Source organism: Eschrichtius robustus, unplaced genomic scaffold, assembly GCF_028021215.1.
Source record: "Eschrichtius robustus isolate mEscRob2 unplaced genomic scaffold, mEscRob2.pri scaffold_923, whole genome shotgun sequence".
In the NCBI taxonomy this organism is placed as follows: Eukaryota; Metazoa; Chordata; class Mammalia; order Artiodactyla; family Eschrichtiidae; genus Eschrichtius; species Eschrichtius robustus.
The window spans coordinates 12,501-13,496 of NW_027175810.1; positions in this window are offsets into that span (position 1 = coordinate 12,501).

Here is a 996-nt window from a genome sequence, read left to right on the forward strand (position 1 = left end):
CTGGACCTGGACCTGGACCTGGACCTGGACATGGACATGGACCCGGACCCGGACCCGGACCCGGACCCGGACCGGGACCGGGACCTGGACCTGGACCTGGACCTGGACCTGGACCCGGACCCGGACCCGGACCCGGACCCGGACCCGGACCCGGACCCGGACATGGACCCGGACCCGGACCCGGACCCGGACCCGGACCCGGACCCGGACCGGGACCTGGACCTGGACCTGGACCTGGACCTGGACCGGGACCGGGACCTGGACCTGGACCCGGACCTGGACATGGACCCGGACCCGGACCCGGACCCGGACCCGGACCCGGACCCGGACCCGGACATGGACCTGGACATGGACATGGACATGGACATGGACATGGACATGGACATGGACATGGACCGGGACCTAGACTTGGGCTCCGTCGTCTCCGGGGTCCCCCGGCCGCCGGGTCGACCAGTTCTCCCCGCGGACTTGGACTTCGACTTAGACTTGGACTTCGACTTGGACCTGGACCTGGACATGGACATGGACATGGACATGGACCTGGACCGGGACCGGGACCGGGACCGGGACATGGACCCGGACCCGGACCCGGACCCGGACCCGGACCCGGACCGGGACCTGGACCTGGACCTGGACCTGGACCTGGACATGGACATGGACCTGGACATGGACCCGGACCCGGACCCGGACCCGGACCCGGACCCGGACCGGGACCGGGACCGGGACCTGGACCTGGACCTGGACATGGACATGGACCCGGACCCGGACCCGGACCCGGACCGGGACCTGGACCTGGACCTGGACCTGGACCTGGACCTGGACCTGGACATGGACATGGACCCGGACCCGGACCCGGACCCGGACCCGGACCCGGACCGGGACCGGGACCTGGACCTGGACATGGACCTGGACCGGGACCCGGACCCGGACCCGGACCCGGACCCGGACCCGGACCCGGACCCGGACATGGACCCGGACCCGGACCCGGACCCGGAC